General features: G+C 37.9%; 22 non-coding genes and 5 pseudogenes across 22 annotated transcripts; all 27 read right to left on the reverse strand.

The window, feature by feature from the left end:
* Positions 1-1,873: 1,873 nt before the first annotated feature.
* Positions 1,874-1,992, reverse strand: LOC134305704 (5S ribosomal RNA). Its single transcript, XR_010008745.1, has one exon. It is a non-coding gene; the product is annotated as a 5S ribosomal RNA (ribosomal RNA).
* Positions 1,993-2,279: 287 nt separating this feature from the next.
* Positions 2,280-2,398, reverse strand: LOC134305705 (5S ribosomal RNA). The gene has a single exon (XR_010008746.1). It is a non-coding gene; the product is annotated as a 5S ribosomal RNA (ribosomal RNA).
* A 331-nt stretch (positions 2,399-2,729) lies between these two features.
* On the reverse strand, positions 2,730-2,848 carry LOC134305708 (5S ribosomal RNA). The gene has a single exon (XR_010008748.1). It is a non-coding gene; the product is annotated as a 5S ribosomal RNA (ribosomal RNA).
* A 268-nt stretch (positions 2,849-3,116) lies between these two features.
* On the reverse strand, positions 3,117-3,235 carry LOC134305646 (5S ribosomal RNA). Its single transcript, XR_010008715.1, has one exon. It is a non-coding gene; the product is annotated as a 5S ribosomal RNA (ribosomal RNA).
* A 331-nt stretch (positions 3,236-3,566) lies between these two features.
* LOC134305647 (5S ribosomal RNA) lies at positions 3,567-3,685 on the reverse strand. Its single transcript, XR_010008716.1, has one exon. It is a non-coding gene; the product is annotated as a 5S ribosomal RNA (ribosomal RNA).
* A 236-nt stretch (positions 3,686-3,921) lies between these two features.
* On the reverse strand, positions 3,922-4,040 carry LOC134305649 (5S ribosomal RNA). Its single transcript, XR_010008718.1, has one exon. It is a non-coding gene; the product is annotated as a 5S ribosomal RNA (ribosomal RNA).
* Positions 4,041-10,376: 6,336 nt separating this feature from the next.
* Positions 10,377-10,495, reverse strand: LOC134305650 (5S ribosomal RNA). The gene has a single exon (XR_010008719.1). It is a non-coding gene; the product is annotated as a 5S ribosomal RNA (ribosomal RNA).
* Positions 10,496-10,807: 312 nt separating this feature from the next.
* On the reverse strand, positions 10,808-10,926 carry LOC134305663 (5S ribosomal RNA; annotated as a pseudogene).
* Positions 10,927-11,218: 292 nt separating this feature from the next.
* On the reverse strand, positions 11,219-11,337 carry LOC134305598 (5S ribosomal RNA). Its single transcript, XR_010008670.1, has one exon. It is a non-coding gene; the product is annotated as a 5S ribosomal RNA (ribosomal RNA).
* A 284-nt stretch (positions 11,338-11,621) lies between these two features.
* Positions 11,622-11,740, reverse strand: LOC134305709 (5S ribosomal RNA). The gene has a single exon (XR_010008749.1). It is a non-coding gene; the product is annotated as a 5S ribosomal RNA (ribosomal RNA).
* Positions 11,741-12,032: 292 nt separating this feature from the next.
* On the reverse strand, positions 12,033-12,151 carry LOC134305662 (5S ribosomal RNA; annotated as a pseudogene).
* A 296-nt stretch (positions 12,152-12,447) lies between these two features.
* Positions 12,448-12,566, reverse strand: LOC134305710 (5S ribosomal RNA). Its single transcript, XR_010008750.1, has one exon. It is a non-coding gene; the product is annotated as a 5S ribosomal RNA (ribosomal RNA).
* Positions 12,567-12,838: 272 nt separating this feature from the next.
* On the reverse strand, positions 12,839-12,957 carry LOC134305599 (5S ribosomal RNA). Its single transcript, XR_010008671.1, has one exon. It is a non-coding gene; the product is annotated as a 5S ribosomal RNA (ribosomal RNA).
* Positions 12,958-13,257: 300 nt separating this feature from the next.
* LOC134305711 (5S ribosomal RNA) lies at positions 13,258-13,376 on the reverse strand. The gene has a single exon (XR_010008751.1). It is a non-coding gene; the product is annotated as a 5S ribosomal RNA (ribosomal RNA).
* Positions 13,377-13,672: 296 nt separating this feature from the next.
* Positions 13,673-13,791, reverse strand: LOC134305712 (5S ribosomal RNA). The gene has a single exon (XR_010008752.1). It is a non-coding gene; the product is annotated as a 5S ribosomal RNA (ribosomal RNA).
* A 288-nt stretch (positions 13,792-14,079) lies between these two features.
* On the reverse strand, positions 14,080-14,198 carry LOC134305467 (5S ribosomal RNA). Its single transcript, XR_010008544.1, has one exon. It is a non-coding gene; the product is annotated as a 5S ribosomal RNA (ribosomal RNA).
* A 284-nt stretch (positions 14,199-14,482) lies between these two features.
* LOC134305597 (5S ribosomal RNA) lies at positions 14,483-14,601 on the reverse strand. Its single transcript, XR_010008669.1, has one exon. It is a non-coding gene; the product is annotated as a 5S ribosomal RNA (ribosomal RNA).
* A 296-nt stretch (positions 14,602-14,897) lies between these two features.
* Positions 14,898-15,016, reverse strand: LOC134305468 (5S ribosomal RNA). The gene has a single exon (XR_010008545.1). It is a non-coding gene; the product is annotated as a 5S ribosomal RNA (ribosomal RNA).
* Positions 15,017-15,308: 292 nt separating this feature from the next.
* On the reverse strand, positions 15,309-15,427 carry LOC134305469 (5S ribosomal RNA). The gene has a single exon (XR_010008546.1). It is a non-coding gene; the product is annotated as a 5S ribosomal RNA (ribosomal RNA).
* Positions 15,428-15,703: 276 nt separating this feature from the next.
* On the reverse strand, positions 15,704-15,822 carry LOC134305651 (5S ribosomal RNA). The gene has a single exon (XR_010008720.1). It is a non-coding gene; the product is annotated as a 5S ribosomal RNA (ribosomal RNA).
* Positions 15,823-17,706: 1,884 nt separating this feature from the next.
* LOC134305659 (5S ribosomal RNA) lies at positions 17,707-17,825 on the reverse strand (annotated as a pseudogene).
* A 304-nt stretch (positions 17,826-18,129) lies between these two features.
* Positions 18,130-18,248, reverse strand: LOC134305590 (5S ribosomal RNA). The gene has a single exon (XR_010008663.1). It is a non-coding gene; the product is annotated as a 5S ribosomal RNA (ribosomal RNA).
* Positions 18,249-18,544: 296 nt separating this feature from the next.
* Positions 18,545-18,663, reverse strand: LOC134305656 (5S ribosomal RNA; annotated as a pseudogene).
* A 260-nt stretch (positions 18,664-18,923) lies between these two features.
* Positions 18,924-19,042, reverse strand: LOC134305470 (5S ribosomal RNA). Its single transcript, XR_010008547.1, has one exon. It is a non-coding gene; the product is annotated as a 5S ribosomal RNA (ribosomal RNA).
* A 292-nt stretch (positions 19,043-19,334) lies between these two features.
* On the reverse strand, positions 19,335-19,453 carry LOC134305471 (5S ribosomal RNA). Its single transcript, XR_010008548.1, has one exon. It is a non-coding gene; the product is annotated as a 5S ribosomal RNA (ribosomal RNA).
* A 300-nt stretch (positions 19,454-19,753) lies between these two features.
* On the reverse strand, positions 19,754-19,872 carry LOC134305653 (5S ribosomal RNA; annotated as a pseudogene).
* A 296-nt stretch (positions 19,873-20,168) lies between these two features.
* On the reverse strand, positions 20,169-20,287 carry LOC134305473 (5S ribosomal RNA). The gene has a single exon (XR_010008550.1). It is a non-coding gene; the product is annotated as a 5S ribosomal RNA (ribosomal RNA).
* Positions 20,288-20,538: the final 251 nt, after the last annotated feature.

Here is a 20,538-nt window from a genome sequence, read left to right on the forward strand (position 1 = left end):
CGAACATACCGGTTCTTTCTAACCATTTGTCTTTTGAAGTCTCTCTTCTTTTTCTTTGTTTTTCCAGCGCACCGGCAAGATTTGGTTGAAATTTTACTTTCCTTTTAGTCCCTTCGGCTCCTTTGTTCTGTTGCTTTTTACTTCTCTCCTTTTCTGTATCTTTGTTTTCAGTCTCATTTGTATTGTCCATGTCCATTCTTTCTTCTTCCACCTCTCTTTCCGCGCAGTTGTCTGTCATAGGATCTGTTTGTTGTTCTGTGTCCATTTCTTGTATTTTTTGAGCACTGGTGTACTCATCTTTTCCTTTGTTGTCCTCCTGATTATGTAGTTTCTCCTCTTCTTCTTGCGTTGTCAATCTTTCGTTATTGCTCTCCTCTTCTGTTTTTCTGTGCTGAATGTTGTGTTCTTTTCCTTCCCCGTTCTCTTGTTCTTTTTCTTTCTCTATTTCTTCTTCATCCGTACATGTACAGCTTATTAGGGCATGGTTACAGTCTGGACATTTAATTGCTTTACAGTATTTAGCAAAATGCCCTTGCTCCATACATTCCCGACACACTAGATTTGGACAGTCTTTTATTAGGTGTCCTGTTCCTGCACACAATCTGCATAGTCTTATCTGTCCATCATGTATCACTCTGAAATATTGTAATCCCTCCGCCGTTTCAATTTTTGTGCTGTATGGTAGTGATGTTATTTCTTTGGGGAATTTAACTTTTAAAAACCGAGTCCCATCCGCTATTGTTGTTCCCGGATAAAATCTTCTCCTTATTGGTAGACTTGGTGTTACTCCCCATGCTAAAAGTTTATCTAAAATAATCTTGTCTTCCAAGTATGCCGGTAAATTTAAAAAGGATACAGTCATTTCACTGCAACAAAGTCTTCTTATGTCACATAATCTTCCTTTTATCATTAATCCATCCAGTAGTTTTAGACAATCTTCTTCAGTTTGTAGTGTCGCCTCGAATTCTTTGTTTTGTCTGTATCTGACGGCCAGCAGCTTTCCAAAACCAATCTCTTCGTTTATTGCTTTTATTATTTCGGTTGCCGTAACTTCTTGCAGGTTACTTACATCCACAATTATCGTAGCTTCTTTCTTGTATTCGTACCTTTGCTTTTGTGTGTTACTTCTTTTTTCTTTTTGGTATCCTTTCCTTCCATCGTGCATTTCTCTTGTTTCAAGATCCATTTCCTTTCTTTCGTCGTTAATCTTTTCCGTAGTCGTTTGTTCCTCGCTGTTTTCGTTATTCTTAGGTCCGTCCGCGTTCTGCTTCTTGTTTAAATCAAAGTCCTTCTCTCGTTGTCCATTGTCCGTTCCGAGTTCTTTATCCGTAGAGTAGTCCATTGTGCAAAAAGAGATGTTCTCCCCAAGTCACCAAAGTGCTGGGGAGCTTCCACTGCAGCAAAGTCTGTGTTTGTTTGGCGTATAGAGTTGTTATTAATCCAGATAATAATTGAAGAAAAATACCAAACAATGTGGGAGAGCCTTTCTCCCCCGTCTGCACCTTGTACTTCCTTCTCACTCCGTGGGCGTGGTCAGGCGTTCCCAAGGTGGTTTGGCCGTAAGCGAAAGAAGCTGGATTTAAAGGCCTGTTATAGCTAGTCAGCCAGCTATCTGAGTGCTAGCCAGCTATCTGGGCTGGAATTACATTGGAAGGCCTTTCATAGATTAGATAGATAGATAGATAGATAGATAGATAGATAGATAGATAGATAGATAGATAGATAGATAGATAGATAGATAGATAGATAGATAGATAGATAGATAGATAGATAGATAGATAGATAGATAGATAGATAGATAGATAGATCCTTTATTATGCTAGCTAACTGCTAAATGACACTTCATGAATGGGGCTGAAACCCAAAAATAAAAAGCTTACAGCACTCAGTATTCCCAGGCAGTCTCCCATCTAGGTACTGACTGAGCCCAACCCTGCTTGGCTTCTGAGATCGGACGAGATCAGGCGTTCCCAAGGTGGTTTGGCCGTAAGCGAAAGAAGCTGGATTTAAAGGCCTGTTATAGCTAGTCAGCCAGCTATCTGAGTGCTAGCCAGCTATCTGGGCTGGAATTACATTGGAAGGCCTTTCATAGATGGATAGATAGATAGATAGATAGATAGATAGATAGATAGATAGATAGATAGATAGATAGATAGATAGATAGATAGATAGATAGATAGATAGATAGATAGATAGATAGATAGATAGATAGATCCTTTATTATGCTAGCTAACTGCTAAATGACACTTCATGAATGGGGCTGAAACCCAAAAATAAAAAGCTTACAGCACTCAGTATTCCCAGGCAGTCTCCCATCTAGGTACTGACTGAGCCCAACCCTGCTTGGCTTCTGAGATCGGACGAGATCAGGCGTTCCCAAGGTGGTTTGGCCGTAAGCGAAAGAAGCTGGATTTAAAGGCCTGTTATAGCTAGTCAGCCAGCTATCTGAGTGCTAGCCAGCTATCTGGGCTGGAATTACATTGGAAGGCCTTTCATAGATAGATAGATAGATAGATAGATAGATAGATAGATAGATAGATAGATAGATAGATAGATAGATAGATAGATAGATAGATAGATAGATAGATAGATAGATAGATAGATAGATAGATAGATAGATAGATAGATAGATAGATAGATAGATAGATAGATAGATAGATAGATCCTTTATTATGCTAGCTAACTGCTAAATGACACTTCATGAATGGGGCTGAAACTCAAAAATAAAAAGCTTACAGCACTCAGTATTCCCAGGCAGTCTCCCATCTAGGTACTGACTGAGCCCAACCCTGCTTGGCTTCTGAGATCGGACGAGATCAGGCGTTCCCAAGGTGGTTTGGCCGTAAGCGAAAGAAGCTGGATTTAAAGGCCTGTTATAGCTAGTCAGCCAGCTATCTGAGTGCTAGCCAGCTATCTGGGCTGGAATTACATTGGAAGGCCTTTCATAGATTAGATAGATAGATAGATAGATAGATAGATAGATAGATAGATAGATAGATAGATAGATAGATAGATAGATAGATAGATAGATAGATAGATAGATAGATAGATCCTTTATTATGCTAGCTAACTGCTAAATGACACTTCATGAATGGGGCTGAAACTCAAAAATAAAAAGCTTACAGCACTCAGTATTCCCAGGCAGTCTCCCATCTAGGTACTGACTGAGCCCAACCCTGCTTGGCTTCTGAGATCGGACGAGATCAGGCATTCCCAAGGTGGTTTGGCCGTAAGCGAAAGAAGCTGGATTTAAAGGCCTGTTATAGCTAGTCAGCCAGCTATCTGAGTGCTAGCCAGCTATCTGGGCTGGAATTACATTGGAAGGCCTTTCATAGATAGATAGATAGATAGATAGATAGATAGATAGATAGATAGATAGATAGATAGATAGATAGATAGATAGATAGATAGATAGATAGATAGATAGATAGATAGATAGATAGATAGATAGATAGATAGATAGATAGATAGATAGATAGATAGATAGATAGATAGATAGATCCTTTATTATGCTAGCTAACTGCTAAATGACACTTCATGAATGGGGCTGAAACTCAAAAATAAAAAGCTTACAGCACTCAGTATTCCCAGGCAGTCTCCCATCTAGGTACTGACTGAGCCCAACCCTGCTTGGCTTCTGAGATCGGACGAGATCAGGCATTCCCAAGGTGGTTTGGCCGTAAGCGAAAGAAGCTGGATTTAAAGGCCTGTTATAGCTAGTCAGCCAGCTATCTGAGTGCTAGCCAGCTATCTGGGCTGGAATTACATTGGAAGGCCTTTCATAGATTAGATAGATAGATAGATAGATAGATAGATAGATAGATAGATAGATAGATAGATAGATAGATAGATAGATCCTTTATTATGCTAGCTAACTGCTAAATGACACTTCATGAATGGGGCTGAAACTCAAAAATAAAAAGCTTACAGCACTCAGTATTCCCAGGCAGTCTCCCATCTAGGTACTGACTGAGCCCAACCCTGCTTGGCTTCTGAGATCGGACGAGATCAGGCATTCCCAAGGTGGTTTGGCCGTAAGCGAAAGAAGCTGGATTTAAAGGCCTGTTATAGCTAGTCAGCCAGCTATCTGAGTGCTAGCCAGCTATCTGGGCTGGAATTACATTGGAAGGCCTTTCATAGATTAGATAGATAGATAGATAGATAGATAGATAGATAGATAGATAGATAGATAGATAGATAGATAGATAGATAGATAGATAGATAGATAGATAGATAGATAGATAGATAGATAGATAGATAGATAGATCCTTTATTATGCTAGCTAACTGCTAAATGACACTTCATGAATGGGGCTGAAACTCAAAAATAAAAAGCTTACAGCACTCAGTATTCCCAGGCAGTCTCCCATCTAGGTACTGACTGAGCCCAACCCTGCTTGGCTTCTGAGATCGGACGAGATCAGGCGTTCCCAATTTCTCTTTTTTATTAACTTTTTTTACAAAATATCATTGTTTACAGACAGTTTTTAAAACAAAACACGTTACATAATATACATTTTTAAAAATTTCAGGTACATTTTTATTAAAGTGATCTAAAACACATTTTTAAAAACATGCACATTTCGATAGCTTGATTCTCAGTCCGTTCCAGGTTGGTTCCATAAAAGAGCTTTGTGTTACAAAGAGGTTTTCAAAAGTTTCTATTTCGTTTATCCTTTTAAAATGTTCAAAAAATAAATTAAAAAAATATTCAAATTTTTTTTCAAAAAGTACACACAATTTTATGTGGATGTTATTATATTTTTCTATGTTTCTTCTCGTGTATATTGTGTATTTTGCTATTATTAAAATTGTATTTAAAATTGTTGTATTTTTGCATTTTTGATGGTATCCGAATAAAAAGCTCATTTCCCACTGCCTATTGTCTATTTTTTCTTCTGTCAATTCGCTTATCATTCCCTTTAGTTTATCCATAAAACATTTTATTTCTTTACATTCTAAAAACATGTGTCTAAAATCTTCTGTTTTATTCTCTTTGCATAGTGTACAGTTTGGGTTGTCTTCCAATCCGATTTTGTGTAATTTTTCTCTGTCATATATACAATTGTGTTTAAGATAAAAGTTAAAATTTTCTAGTATTAAAAGTTTGGGACCTTTATATGTTTTCCATATCTCGTTTTCCTCTAGTTCTGGGTATATTTTTCTCCAATGCGCATTTGCTTTGGGTTTTACCCACGCTTTATTGACAAATATGTCATTAAACGTTCTCAAGGAGCAGCTGTTTAGATCGTTTTTTTGATTGCCTACTTTTACTTCGATTTTCATCCTTTCATTTCCTTCTTTGTTTTCTATTCTTTGTAACCATTCTTTGGGTATTGCTTGTTTTAGCGTTTCATATTGTTTTTCGATGATATCTGTGTTTATTGTTTTATCTTTTCCTTCCAAGAAGTCAATTATTGCCTGTGTTGGGAGAAATCCTGGTCTATATTCGTACAAGACGTCTTTAATTTGTTTTATTTCTGCTTCGTACCAATGTTTAAAATACGGTGTCTTTTCTTTAAAACAGATCTGCTTGTTTAAAAAAATGGGTTGCTCTAAAAGATTTTTTCTCCCTTTTATTTTGTATATTATATTCTCCATAAAATCCCCCCACGCTCTAAAAACCTCTTTGTAAAACTCTGGAACGTTTTGAAACATGTTTTCTTTCAATTCCATGCATAAAATATTCTCATTCATTTCCCCTCCAGCACATTTATTTATATAAAAATTAAAAACCCATTTCCATATTTGTTCTTCTTCGTTCAAAAATTTTTTAATTATTTTAACTCTTAGGCTCTGTTTTCTAATAAATAAATCTAAAAGTCCCAACCCTCCTCCTTCTTTTTTCCCAATTATAGTGTCGTAAGCTATTTTAGCCGGTTTTCCGTCCCATAAAAAATTTAAAACTGAGCTTTTAACTCTTTTTAAAACCCACATCGGGATGTTGACGACCCCCGCCGCATACCACATTTTGGATAAAAATAGTGCATTTAAAACTAAAACTTTACCTTTTATATACAAGTTCCTTCTTTTCCACATGTTTAGTTTTCTTTGCATTTTATCTAAAGTTTCTTCCCATATAATATCCGTTATTTTATTTTCATCTTCTCCTATGTTTATTCCTAGAATTTTTATTTTTTCCTTCACCTCTGTAAAAGCTATATTTACTGGTAGTATTTCTGCATCGCTTATCCTCATGTATTGCGTTTTTTCTTTGTTCACAAAAGCTCCCGATCCTTTACAATATTGATTTAACACATGTATCGCCCTGTTTACGCTTTCTGTGTCTTTCAGTATGAGGGTGGTGTCGTCAGCATATTGAAATATTTTTTCCTGATTTTTGTTATTTTCTATATTTATTCCTCTTATTCCACTACTTGCTTTTATTGCTAGACCTAACGGTTCAGCGACCAGTGAGTATAATAATGCTGAGAGTGGACATCCTTGCCGTATGGATCTTGATAACTGAATAAAATCCGTTAGGTACCCGTTCACTTTTATACAGCTATATGAATTCATGTAAAGACATTTTAACCATTTTGTAAAATCATTCCCAAACCCAAACCGTTTTAATGTTTCAAATAAATAATTGTGGTTTACTCTATCAAATGCTTTCTCAAAGTCTATGCTTATTAGATACCCTTTGGTTTTTTGTGTTTTCATATACCATATTGTGTCCCTTATGTTACTAATTGTATCTGAAATGTCTCTATTTAATACGCCATATGCTTGATTGGTTTCTATTATACTAGGCAGTACCGTTTTTAGTCTATTTGCTAGTATCTTTGCTAGTATTTTATAATCTGTATTTAGCATGCTTATTGGCCTATAATTTTTTAAGTCCGTCTTGTCTCCTTTCTTCTTATATATTAATTTAATCAAACCTTTTTTCATCTGTTGCGAGACTTCTCCTATTTTGTGTATTTCATTGAATAATTTAGATAAAATTGGCACTAAAATGTCTTTAAAAGTTTTATAAAATTCTATTGTTAACCCATCTAGACCTGGACTTTTTTTATTTTCCATTCTGTTCATCGCTTCTTCTATCTCTTTTTCCTCAATTTTTTGATCACACATCTTTTTGTCTTCTTCCTGTATTTTTGTTTTGATTTGTGTTAATAAAAATTCTTTTCCTTTTTCATCTATCTCTGTTTTTTTGAATAGGTGTGTATAAAATCTATGTATTTCTTTTAAAATTCCCTCTGTTGTTTTGATCTCTTCTCCATTTTCTGTTTTTAATGCTTTTATTTCGTCTGTTTTTTGCCGTGCTTTCTCTAGCTCAAAAAAATATTTTGTGCATCTCTCCCCTTTTAACATATATTCTGCTTTACTTCTAATCATTGCCCCTTTGTATCTTTCCTCTTCTAATTTTTTTATTTTTTCTTCTAGTTTTAAGATTTCTTTTATGTCTCCTCTTCCGCTTTCTACTTTTTTAAGTTCTTTTTCTAACTTTTCTTTTTTCCAGTTTTCTAGTTGTCTTTTGATTCGTTTGATTTTAGTTCCGTATTTTATTGTATATTTTTTAATATCATATTTTATGTTATCCCACCATACTAGAATTTCTTTATCATATAAAACATCTGTTTTGCTATTTTCGATTATGTTTTTTATTTCTGTTTTAAAAATCTCATCTTTTAGATGATCTGCATTAAAAATCCATACTCCCGGTCCTCTTATCATTTCATTAAAATCTATTTTTATGTTTATAAAATTGTGATCACTAAAATTATATTTTCCATATTCCACTTTTTCTATATATTGCTTCATATTGTTGGGAACTAACACAAAATCTATTCTGCTTTGTTTTCGTTTATCTAGGTACCATTCTTCTCTGGAGTATATTCTTTCTTCTTTATTCTTTTGTCTCCATATGTCTTCTAGACTATGTTTTATCATTAACGCTCTTAACTGTTCTCTTCCTGTATCCGATCTAAACACCATTTGCTCATTTATGTCCAGTTTATTTAAAACCGTATTAAAATCCCCTATTAATATCGTTTCTTTCCATTTTTCCATTAGTAAACTAAGTTTTTTAAAAAAGCTTTCTTTTTCATTAACATTGTTTGGTGCGTGTATTGTACATATGTTGATTTGTCTATCTTTATATTCTGCCGTTATGGCTAAAACTCGTCCCTTTTCATCTGCGTATATTGTCTTGACATTTTCTAAAATATCTTTTTTAATTAAAATAGCTACCCCTCCTCTTTTATTGTCTTGACTATTATGTATAAAAATACCGTTCCATTCTTTACTTAAACTGTTTGCTGTTTTATTGTCCCAGAATGTTTCTTGTATACATAATATATCTGTTTTTTCTGTTATATGTAAAAGTCTTTTAAAATTTGTATAATCTGAGAGACCCCTTGTGTTTATCGATGTTATAAAAAGGGTACTCATTAAAAACGGAAAGAATAAAAAAGATAAAATTATTTTGTTCATTGTATTATTCTAATAGTTCTTCAGTTAAAATATCGAACATACCGGTTCTTTCTAACCATTTGTCTTTTGAAGTCTCTCTTCTTTTTCTTTGTTTTTCCAGCGCACCGGCAAGATTTGGTTGAAATTTTACTTTCCTTTTAGTCCCTTCGGCTCCTTTGTTCTGTTGCTTTTTACTTCTCTCCTTTTCTGTATCTTTGTTTTCAGTCTCATTTGTATTGTCCATGTCCATTCTTTCTTCTTCCACCTCTCTTTCCGCGCAGTTGTCTGTCATAGGATCTGTTTGTTGTTCTGTGTCCATTTCTTGTATTTTTTGAGCACTGGTGTACTCATCTTTTCCTTTGTTGTCCTCCTGATTATGTAGTTTCTCCTCTTCTTCTTGCGTTGTCAATCTTTCGTTATTGCTCTCCTCTTCTGTTTTTCTGTGCTGAATGTTGTGTTCTTTTCCTTCCCCGTTCTCTTGTTCTTTTTCTTTCTCTATTTCTTCTTCATCCGTACATGTACAGCTTATTAGGGCATGGTTACAGTCTGGACATTTAATTGCTTTACAGTATTTAGCAAAATGCCCTTGCTCCATACATTCCCGACACACTAGATTTGGACAGTCTTTTATTAGGTGTCCTGTTCCTGCACACAATCTGCATAGTCTTATCTGTCCATCATGTATCACTCTGAAATATTGTAATCCCTCCGCCGTTTCAATTTTTGTGCTGTATGGTAGTGATGTTATTTCTTTGGGGAATTTAACTTTTAAAAACCGAGTCCCATCCGCTATTGTTGTTCCCGGATAAAATCTTCTCCTTATTGGTAGACTTGGTGTTACTCCCCATGCTAAAAGTTTATCTAAAATAATCTTGTCTTCCAAGTATGCCGGTAAATTTAAAAAGGATACAGTCATTTCACTGCAACAAAGTCTTCTTATGTCACATAATCTTCCTTTTATCATTAATCCATCCAGTAGTTTTAGACAATCTTCTTCAGTTTGTAGTGTCGCCTCGAATTCTTTGTTTTGTCTGTATCTGACGGCCAGCAGCTTTCCAAAACCAATCTCTTCGTTTATTGCTTTTATTATTTCGGTTGCCGTAACTTCTTGCAGGTTACTTACATCCACAATTATCGTAGCTTCTTTCTTGTATTCGTACCTTTGCTTTTGTGTGTTACTTCTTTTTTCTTTTTGGTATCCTTTCCTTCCATCGTGCATTTCTCTTGTTTCAAGATCCATTTCCTTTCTTTCGTCGTTAATCTTTTCCGTAGTCGTTTGTTCCTCGCTGTTTTCGTTATTCTTAGGTCCGTCCGCGTTCTGCTTCTTGTTTAAATCAAAGTCCTTCTCTCGTTGTCCATTGTCCGTTCCGAGTTCTTTATCCGTAGAGTAGTCCATTGTGCAAAAAGAGATGTTCTCCCCAAGTCACCAAAGTGCTGGGGAGCTTCCACTGCAGCAAAGTCTGTGTTTGTTTGGCGTATAGAGTTGTTATTAATCCAGATAATAATTGAAGAAAAATACCAAACAATGTGGGAGAGCCTTTCTCCCCCGTCTGCACCTTGTACTTCCTTCTCACTCCGTGGGCGTGGTCAGGCGTTCCCAAGGTGGTTTGGCCGTAAGCGAAAGACGCTGGATTTAAAGGCCTGTTATAGCTAGTCAGCCAGCTATCTGAGTGCTAGCCAGCTATCTGGGCTGGAATTACATTGGAAGGCCTTTCATAGATTAGATAGATAGATAGATAGATAGATAGATAGATAGATAGATAGATAGATAGATAGATAGATAGATAGATAGATAGATAGATAGATAGATAGATAGATAGATAGATAGATAGATAGATAGATAGATAGATAGATAGATAGATAGATAGATAGATAGATAGATAGATAGATAGATCCTTTATTATGCTAGCTAACTGCTAAATGACACTTCATGAATGGGGCTGAAACTCAAAAATAAAAAGCTTACAGCACTCAGTATTCCCAGGCAGTCTCCCATCTAGGTACTGACTGAGCCCAACCCTGCTTGGCTTCTGAGATCGGACGAGATCAGGCATTCCCAAGGTGGTTTGGCCGTAAGCGAAAGAAGCTGGATTTAAAGGCCTGTTATAGCTAGTCAGCCAGCTATCTGAGTGCTAGCCAGCTATCTGGGCTGGAATTACATTGGAAGGCCTTTCATAGATTAGATAGATAGATAGATAGATAGATAGATAGATAGATAGATAGATAGATAGATAGATAGATAGATAGATAGATAGATAGATAGATAGATAGATAGATAGATAGATAGATAGATAGATAGATAGATAGATAGATAGATAGATAGATCCTTTATTATGCTAGCTAACTGCTAAATGACACTTCATGAATGGGGCTGAAACCCAAAAATAAAAAGCTTACAGCACTCAGTATTCCCAGGCAGTCTCCCATCTTGGTACTGACTGAGCCCAACCCTGCTTGGCTTCTGAGATCGGACAAGATCAGGCATTCCCAAGGTGGTTTGGCCGTAAGCGAAAGAAGCTGGATTTAAAGGCCTGTTATAGCTAGTCAGCCAGCTATCTGAGTGCTAGCCAGCTATCTGGGCTGGAATTACATTGGAAGGCCTTTCATAGATTAGATAGATAGATAGATAGATAGATAGATAGATAGATAGATAGATAGATAGATAGATAGATAGATAGATAGATAGATAGATAGATAGATAGATAGATAGATAGATAGATAGATAGATAGATAGATCCTTTATTATGCTAGCTAACTGCTAAATGACACTTCATGAATGGGGCTGAAACTCAAAAATAAAAAGCTTACAGCACTCAGTACTCCCAGGCAGTCTCCCATCTAGGTACTGACTGAGCCCAACCCTGCTTGGCTTCTGAGATCGGACGAGATCAGGCGTTCCCAAGGTGGTTTGGCCGTAAGCGAAAGAAGTTGGATTTAAAGGCCTGTTATAGCTAGTCAGCCAGCTATCTGAGTGCTAGCCAGCTATCTGGGCTGGAATTACATTGGAAGGCCTTTCATAGATTAGATAGATAGATAGATAGATAGATAGATAGATAGATAGATAGATAGATAGATAGATAGATAGATAGATAGATAGATAGATAGATAGATAGATAGATAGATAGATAGATAGATAGATCCTTTATTATGCTAGCTAACTGCTAAATGACACTTCATGAATGGGGCTGAAACCCAAAAATAAAAAGCTTACAGCACTCAGTATTCCCAGGCAGTCTCCCATCTAGGTACTGACTGAGCCCAACCCTGCTTGGCTTCTGAGATCGGACGAGATCAGGCGTTCCCAAGGTGGTTTGGCCGTAAGCGAAAGAAGCTGCATTTAAAGGCCTGTTATAGCTAGTCAGCCAGCTATCTGAGTGCTAGCCAGCTATCTGGGCTGGAATTACATTGGAAGGCCTTTCATAGATTAGATAGATAGATAGATAGATAGATAGATAGATAGATAGATAGATAGATAGATAGATAGATAGATAGATAGATAGATAGATAGATAGATAGATAGATAGATAGATAGATAGATAGATAGATAGATCCTTTATTATGCTAGCTAACTGCTAAATGACACTTCATGAATGGGGCTGAAACCCAAAAATAAAAAGCTTACAGCACTCAGTATTCCCAGGCAGTCTCCCATCTAGGTACTGACTGAGCCCAACCCTGCTTGGCTTCTGAGATCGGACGAGATCAGGCCTTCCCAAGGTGGTTTGGCCGTAAGCGAAAGACGCTGGATTTAAAGGCCTGTTATAGCTAGTCAGCCAGCTATCTGAGTGCTAGCCAGCTATCTGGGCTGGAATTACATTGGAAGGCCTTTCATAGATTAGATAGATAGATAGATAGATAGATAGATAGATAGATAGATAGATAGATAGATAGATAGATAGATAGATAGATAGATAGATAGATAGATAGATAGATAGATAGATAGATAGATAGATAGATAGATAGATCCTTTATTATGCTAGCTAACTGCTAAATGACACTTCATGAATGGGGCTGAAACCCAAAAATAAAAAGCTTACAGCACTCAGTATTCCCAGGCAGTCTCCCATCTAGGTACTGACTGAGCCCAACCCTGCTTGGCTTCTGAGATCGGACGAGATCAGGCGTTCCCAAGGTGGTTTGGCCGTAAGCGAAAGAAGTTGGATTTAAAGGCCTGTTATAGCTAGTCAGCCAGCTATCTGAGTGCTAGCCAGCTATCTGGGCTGGAATTACATTGGAAGGCCTTTCATAGATTAGATAGATAGATAGATAGATAGATAGATAGATAGATAGATAGATAGATAGATAGATAGATAGATAGATAGATAGATAGATAGATAGATAGATAGATAGATAGATCCTTTATTATGCTAGCTAACTGCTAAATGACACTTCATGAATGGGGCTGAAACTCAAAAATAAAAAGCTTACAGCACTCAGTACTCCCAGGCAGTCTCCCATCTAGGTACTGACTGAGCCCAACCCTGCTTGGCTTCTGAGATCGGACGAGATCAGGCGTTCCCAAGGTGGTTTGGCCGTAAGCGAAAGAAGTTGGATTTAAAGGCCTGTTATAGCTAGTCAGCCAGCTATCTGAGTGCTAGCCAGCTATCTGGGCTGGAATTACATTGGAAGGCCTTTCATAGATTAGATAGATAGATAGATAGATAGATAGATAGATAGATAGATAGATAGATAGATAGATAGATAGATAGATAGATAGATAGATAGATAGATAGATAGATAGATAGATAGATAGATAGATAGATAGATCGATCGATCCTTTATTATGCTAGCTAACTGCTAAATGACACTTCATGAATGGGGCTGAAACCCAAAAATAAAAAGCTTACAGCACTCAGTATTCCCAGGCAGTCTCCCATCTAGGTACTGACTGAGCCCAACCCTGCTTGGCTTCTGAGATCGGACGAGATCAGGCGTTCCCAAGGTGGTTTGGCCGTAAGCAAAAGAAGCTGGATTTAAAGGCCTGTTATAGCTAGTCAGCCAGCTATCTGAGTGCTAGCCAGCTATCTGGGCTGGAATTACATTGGAAGGCCTTTCATAGATTAGATAGATAGATAGATAGATAGATAGATAGATAGATAGATAGATAGATAGATAGATAGATAGATAGATAGATAGATAGATAGATAGATAGATAGATAGATAGATAGATAGATAGATAGATAGATAGATCCTTTATTATGCTAGCTAACTGCTAAATGACACTTCATGAATGGGGCTGAAACCCAAAAATAAAAAGCTTACAGCACTCAGTATTCCCAGGCAGTCTCCCATCTAGGTACTGACTGAGCCCAACCCTGCTTGGCTTCTGAGATCGGACGAGATCAGGCGTTCCCAAGGTGGTTTGGCCGTAAGCGAAAGACGCTGGATTTAAAGGCCTGTTATAGCTAGTCAGCCAGCTATCTGAGTGCTAGCCAGCTATCTGGGCTGGAATTACATTGGAAGGCCTTTCATAGATTAGATAGATAGATAGATAGATAGATAGATAGATAGATAGATAGATAGATAGATAGATAGATAGATAGATAGATAGATAGATAGATAGATAGATAGATAGATAGATAGATAGATAGATAGATCCTTTATTATGCTACCTAACTGCTAAATGACACTTCATGAATGGGGCTGAAACCCAAAAATAAAAAGCTTACAGCACTCAGTATTCCCAGGCAGTCTCCCATCTAGGTACTGACTGAGCCCAACCCTGCTTGGCTTCTGAGATCGGACGAGATCAGGCGTTCCCAAGGTGGTTTGGCCGTAAGCGAAAGAAGTTGGATTTAAAGGCCTGTTATAGCTAGTCAGCCAGCTATCTGAGTGCTAGCCAACTATCTGGGCTGGAATTACATTGGAAGGCCTTTCATAGATTAGATAGATAGATAGATAGATAGATAGATAGATAGATAGATAGATAGATAGATAGATAGATAGATAGATAGATAGATAGATAGATAGATAGATAGATAGATAGATAGATAGATAGATCCTTTATTATGCTAGCTAACTGCTAAATGACACTTCATGAATGGGGCTGAAACCCAAAAATAAAAAGCTTACAGCACTCAGTATTCCCAGGCAGTCTCCCATCTTGGTACTGACTGAGCCCAACCCTGCTTGGCTTCTGAGATCGGACGAGATCAGGCATTCCCAAGGTGGTTTGGCCGTAAGCGAAAGAAGCTGGATTTAAAGGCCTGTTATAGCTAGTCAGCCAGCTATCTGAGTGCTAGCCAGCTATCTGGGCTGGAATTACATTGGAAGGCCTTTCATAGATTAGATAGATAGATAGATAGATAGATAGATAGATAGATAGATAGATAGATAGATAGATAGATAGATAGATAGATAGATAGATAGATAGATAGATAGATAGATAGATAGATAGATAGATAGATAGATAGATCCTTTATTATGCTAGCTAACTGCTAAATGACACTTCATGAATGGGGCTGAAACCCAAAAATAAAAAGCTTACAGCACTCAGTATTCCCAGGCAGTCTCCCATCTAGGTACTGACTGAGCCCAACCCTGCTTGGCTTCTGAGATCGGACGAGATCAGGCGTTCCCAAGGTGGTTTGGCCGTAAGCGAAAGAAGCTGCATTTAAAGGCCTGTTATAGCTAGTCAGCCAGCTATCTGAGTGCTAGCCAGCTATCTGGGCTGGAATTACATTGGAAGGCCTTTCATAGATTAGATAGATAGATAGATAGATAGATAGATAGATAGATAGATAGATAGATAGATAGATAGATAGATAGATAGATAGATAGATAGATAGATAGATAGATAGATAGATAGATAGATAGATAGATAGATCCTTTATTATGCTAGCTAACTGCTAAATGACACTTCATGAATGGGGCTGAAACCCAAAAATAAAAAGCTTACAGCACTCAGTATTCCCAGGCAGTCTCCCATCTAGGTACTGACTGAGCCCAACCCTGCTTGGCTTCTGAGATCGGACGAGATCAGGCGTTCCCAAGGTGGTTTGGCCGTAAGCGAAAGACGCTGGATTTAAAGGCCTGTTATAGCTAGTCAGCCAGCTATCTGAGTGCTAGCCAGCTATCTGGGCTGGAATTACATTGGAAGGCCTTTCATAGATTAGATAGATAGATAGATAGATAGATAGATAGATAGATAGATAGATAGATAGATAGATAGATAGATAGATAGATAGATAGATAGATAGATAGATAGATAGATAGATAGATCCTTTATTATGCTAGCTAACTGCTAAATGACACTTCATGAATGGGGCTGAAACCCAAAAATAAAAAGCTTACAGCACTCAGTATTCCCAGGCAGTCTCCCATCTAGGTACTGACTGAGCCCAACCCTGCTTGGCTTCTGAGATCGGACGAGATCAGGCATTCCCAAGGTGGTTTGGCCGTAAGCGAAAGAAGCTGGATTTAAAGGCCTGTTATACAGTGCCTTGCAAAAGTATTCAGCCCCCTTGAACTTTTCAACCTTTTGCCACATTTCAGGCTTCAAACATAACGATATGAAATTGTAATTTTTTGTGAAGAATCAACAACAAGTGGGACACAATCGTGAAGTAGAACGAAATTTATTGGATATTTTAAACTTTTTTTAGAAATAAAAAACTAAAAAGTGGGGCGTGCAATATTATTCAGCCCCTTTACTTTCAGTGCAGCAAACTCACTCCAGAAGTTCAGTGAGGATCTCTGAATGATCCAATGTTGACCTAAATGACTGATGGTGATAAATAGAATCCACCTGTGTGTAATCAAGTCTCCGTATAAATGCACCTGCTCTGTGACAGTCTCAGAGTTCTGTTTAAAGCGCAGAGAGCATCATGAAGACGAAGGAACACACCAGGCAGGTCCGAGATACTGTTGTGGAGAAGTTTAAAGCCGGATTTGGATACAAAAAGATTTCCCAAGCTTTAAACATCTCAAGGAGCACTGTGCAAACGATCATATTGAAATGGAAGGAGTATCAGACCACTGCAAATCTACCAAGACCCGGCCGTCCCTCTAAACTTTCAGCTCAAACAAGGAGAAGACTGATCAGAGATGCAGCCAAGAGGCCCATGATCACTCTGAATGAACTGCAGAGATCTACAGCTGAGGTGGGAGACTCTGTCCATAGGACACAATCAGTCGTACACTGCACAAATCTGGCCTTTATGGAAGAGTGGCAAGAAGAAAGCCATTTCTCAAAGATATCTATAAAAAGTCACCTGGGAGACACACCAAACATGTGGAAGAAGGTGATCTGGTCAGATGAAACCAAAATCGAACTTTTTGGCCACAATGCAAAACGTTATGTTTGGCGTAAAAGCAACACAGCTCATCACCCTGAACACACCATCCCCACTGTCAAACATGGTGGTGGCAGCATCATGGTTTGGGCCTGCTTTTCTTCAGCAGGGACAGGGAAGATGGTTAAAATTGATGGGAAGATGGATGGAGCCAAATACAGGACCATTCTGGAAGAAAACCTGTTGCAGTCTGCAAAAGACCTGAGACTGGGACGGAGATTTATCTTCCAACAAGACAATGATCCAAAACATAAAGCAAAATCTACAATGGAATGGTTCACAAATAAACGTATCCAGGTGTTAGAATGGCCAAGTCAAAGTCCAGACCTGAATCCCATCGAGAATCTGTGGAAAGAGCTGAAAACTGCTGTTCACAAACGCTCTCCATCCAACCTCACTGAGCTCGAGCTGTTTTGCAAGGAAGAATGGGCAAACATTTCTGTCTCTCGATGTGCAAAACTGATAGAGACATACCCCAAGTGACTTGCAGCTGTAATCGCAGCAAAAGGTGGCGCTACAAAGTATTAACGCAAGGGGGCTGAATAATATTGCACGCCCCACTTTTCAGTTTTTCATTTCTAAAAAAAGTTTAAAATATCCAATAAATTTCGTTCCACTTCACGATTGTGTCCCACTTGTTGTTGATTCTTCACAAAAAATTACAATTTCATATCGTTATGTTTGAAGCCTGAAATGTGGCAAAAGGTTGAAAAGTTCAAGGGGGCTGAATACTTTTGCAAGGCACTGTAGCTAGTCAGCCAGCTATCTGAGTGCTAGCCAGCTATCTGGGCTGGAATTACATTGGAAGGCCTTTCATAGATTAGATAGATAGATAGATAGATAGATAGATAGATAGATAGATAGATAGATAGATAGATAGATAGATAGATAGATAGATAGATAGATAGATAGATAGATAGATAGATAGATCCTTTATTATGCTAGCTAACTGCTAAATGACACTTCATGAATGGGGCTGAAACCCAAAAATAAAAAGCTTACAGCACTCAGTATTCCCAGGCAGTCTCCCATCTAGGTACTGACTGAGCCCAACCCTGCTTGGCTTCTGAGATTGGACGAGATCAGGCGTTCCCAAGGTGGTTTGGCCGTAAGCGAAAGAAGCTGGATTTAAAGGCCTGTTATAGCTAGTCAGCCAGCTATCTGAGTGCTAGCCAGCTATCTGGGCTGGAATTACATTGGAAGGCCTTTCATAGATTAGATAGATAGATAGATAGATAGATAGATAGATAGATAGATAGATAGATAGATAGATAGATAGATAGATAGATAGATAGATAGATAGATAGATAGATAGATAGATAGATAGATAGATAGATAGATAGATACATAGATGCTTTATTATTATTACTAACTGCTAAATGACACTTCATGAATGGGGCTGAAACCAAAAAATAAAAAGCTTACAGCACTCAGTATTCCCAGGCGGTCTCCCATCTAGGTACTGACTGAGCCCAACCCTGCTTGGCTTCTGAGATCAGACGAGATCAGGCGTTCCCAAGGTGGTTTGGCCGTAAGTGAAAGAAGCTGGATTTAAAGGCCTGTTATAGCTAGTCAGCCAGCTATCTGAGTGCTAGCCAGCTATCTGGGCTGGAATTACATTGGAAGGCCTTTCATAGATTAGATAGATAGATAGATAGATAGATAGATAGATAGATAGATAGATAGATAGATAGATAGATAGATAGATAGATAGATAGATAGATAGATAGATAGATAGATAGATAGATAGATAGATAGATAGATAGATCCTTTATTATTATTACTAACTGCTAAATGACACTTCATGAATGGGGCTGAAACCAAAAAATAAAAAGCTTACAGCACTCAGTATTCCCAGGCGGTCTCCCATCTAGGTACTGACTGAGCCCAACCCTGCTTGGCTTCTGAGATCAGACGAGATCAGGCGTTCCCAAGTTGGTTTGGCCGTAAGTGAAAGAAGCTGGATTTAAAGGCCTGTTATAGCTAGTCAGCCAGCTATCTGAGTGCTAGCCAGCTATCTGGGCTGGAATTACATTGGAAGGCCTTTCATAGATTAGATAGATAGATAGATAGATAGATAGATAGATAGATAGATAGATAGATAGATAGATAGATAGATAGATAGATAGATAGATAGATAGATAGATCCTTTATTATGCTAGCTAACTGCTAAATGACACTTCATGAATGGGGCTGAAACCCAAAAATAAAAAGCTTACAGCACTCAGTATTCCCAGGCAGTCTCCCATCTAGGTACTGACTGAGCCCAACCCTGCTTGGCTTCTGAGATCGGACGAGATCAGGCGTTCCCAAGGTGGTTTGGCCGTAAGCGAAAGAAGCTGGATTTAAAGGCCTGTTATAGCTAGTCAGCCAGCTATCTGAGTGCTAGCCAGCTATCTGGGCTGGAATTACATTGGAAGGCCTTTCATAGATTAGATAGATAGATAGATAGATAGATAGATAGATAGATAGATAGATAGATAGATAGATAGATAGATAGATAGATAGATAGATAGATAGATAGATAGATAGATAGATAGATAGATAGATAGATAGATCCTTTATTATGCTAGCTAACTGCTAAATGACACTTCATGAATGGGGCTGAAACCCAAAAATAAAAAGCTTACAGCACTCAGTATTCCCAGGCAGTCTCCCATCTAGGTACTGACTGAGCCCAACCCTGCTTGGCTTCTGAGATCGGACGAGATCAGGCGTTCCCAAGGTGGTTTGGCCGTAAGCGAAAGAAGCTGGATTTAAAGGCCTGTTATAGCTAGTCAGCCAGCTATCTGAGTGCTAGCCAGCTATCTGGGCTGGAATTACATTGGAAGGCCTTTCATAGATTAGATAGATAGATAGATAGATAGATAGATAGATAGATAGATAGATAGATAGATAGATAGATAGATAGATAGATAGATAGATAGATAGATAGATAGATAGATAGATAGATAGATAGATAGATAGATAGATAGATGCTTTATTATTATTACTAACTGCTAAATGACACTTCATGAATGGGGCTGAAACCCAAAAATAAAAAGCTTACAGCACTCAGTATTCCCAGGCAGTCTCCCATCTAGGTACTGACTGAGCCCAACCCTGCTTGGCTTCTGAGATCAGACGAGATCAGGCGTTCCCAAGGTGGTTTGGCCGTAAGTGAAAGAAGCTGGATTTAAAGGCCTGTTATAGCTAGTCAGCCAGCTATCTGAGTGCTAGCCAGCTATCTGGGCTGGAATTACATTGGAAGGCCTTTCATAGATTAGATAGATAGATAGATAGATAGATAGATAGATAGATAGATAGATAGATAGATAGATAGATAGATAGATAGATAGATAGATAGATAGATAGATAGATAGATAGATAGATAGATAGATAGATAGATAGATCCTTTATTATGCTAGCTAACTGCTAAATGACACTTCATGAATGGGGCTGAAACCCAAAAATAAAAAGCTTACAGCACTCAGTATTCCCAGGCAGTCTCCCATCTAGGTACTGACTGAGCCCAACCCTGCTTGGCTTCTGAGATCGGACGAGATCAGGCGTTCCCAAGGTGGTTTGGCCGTAAGCGAAAGAAGCTGGATTTAAAGGCCTGTTATAGCTAGTCAGCCAGCTATCTGAGTGCTAGCCAGCTATCTGGGCTGGAATTACATTGGAAGGCCTTTCATAGATTAGATAGATAGATAGATAGATAGATAGATAGATAGATAGATAGATAGATAGATAGATAGATAGATAGATAGATAGATAGATAGATAGATAGATAGATAGATAGATAGATAGATAGATAGATAGATGCTTTATTATTATTACTAACTGCT

This window comes from Trichomycterus rosablanca, unplaced genomic scaffold, assembly GCF_030014385.1.
Source record: "Trichomycterus rosablanca isolate fTriRos1 unplaced genomic scaffold, fTriRos1.hap1 scaffold_142, whole genome shotgun sequence".
Classification (NCBI taxonomy): domain Eukaryota; kingdom Metazoa; phylum Chordata; class Actinopteri; order Siluriformes; family Trichomycteridae; genus Trichomycterus; species Trichomycterus rosablanca.